The sequence below is a fragment of the Corvus brachyrhynchos genome, unplaced genomic scaffold, assembly GCF_000691975.1.
Source record: "Corvus brachyrhynchos isolate BGI_N302 unplaced genomic scaffold, ASM69197v1 scaffold69, whole genome shotgun sequence".
Taxonomy (NCBI): domain Eukaryota; kingdom Metazoa; phylum Chordata; class Aves; order Passeriformes; family Corvidae; genus Corvus; species Corvus brachyrhynchos.
Genome location: NW_008240228.1, coordinates 317,393 through 318,216, shown reverse-complemented (window position 1 = coordinate 318,216; position 824 = coordinate 317,393). Strand labels below are relative to the sequence as shown.

General features: G+C 59.2%; 1 protein-coding gene across 2 annotated transcripts in view; it reads right to left on the bottom strand.

The window, feature by feature from the left end:
• Positions 1-824, bottom strand: part of LOC108449383 — an 8,037-nt gene that overhangs the window by 5,438 nt on the left and 1,775 nt on the right. The window contains exon 2 of one of the 2 annotated variants that reach the window (XM_017745345.1): positions 207-308. The gene's annotated coding sequence lies outside the window, so the exon portion shown is untranslated. Of the gene's footprint in view, positions 1-206; positions 487-824 lie in introns of those variants that run through there. The other variant, XM_017745344.1, reaches the window with a different exon arrangement.

Below are 824 nucleotides of genomic sequence, written 5' to 3'. Positions count from 1 at the left end.
CCCTGCCCTCCCCAACCCCTCCTCCCCCTCGCGTCCCGTCCCTTTTTTATCTTCATGCGGGGCGGGCGCACGCTCCCCACTCAGTTTTTTTGAGACTCGTTTACAAGTCCCCCTAACCCCTGTTCCTTCTTAAACTGATGGAATTCTCGCTTGAGTGGGCAGTCCTTGGTCCAGTGCCCAGGTTGACATCTCCGATGATGACATACCTGTCTGGGCTCTGAATTCTCGCCCCCAGCTCACCACCGGTGCTCACCAGTGCGGCGTGCCACTCGCTGTCCTTCAGGAGGAGCGGTGTCAACAGCTGCAACCTGAAAGAGTTGTCGGAGAAAGAAGTCAAGTCAGGCTGAATTGTCACATCCGACAGATTGGTCTTATCACACCCTGCCCTCCCCAACCCCTCCTCCCCCTCGCGTCCCGTCCCTTTTTTATCTTCATGCGGGGCGGGCGCACGCTCCCCACTCAGTTTTTTTGAGACTCGTTTACAAGTCCCCCTAACCCCGGTTGGGGCTGCCTCCGGGCGTTCTTCGATGGAGGTCGGACGCCTTGGCCTGTGGTTCTCCTCTGGTCCGCAGCAGGGCGTGGTGTAGCTGCTCCCACAGAAGCCATTCCCCAGGGTCTTTGCTTGTCCGAGCCGACAGGTTGCAGGTGCGGTGCTTTCGCAGCACAGACTTCTAGCATAGCTTGTATTGTTGGCGAAGGGTCCAGAGGGAGGCTCAGGATGGCTGCCTTACACTGGGGGTTCGCGTTTGCCATCGCCATCTCCACAATGACCTCCTCTCTGGCCGCCGGCTGCCTAACCTGCAACTCTACGGCTCCCGGCTGGG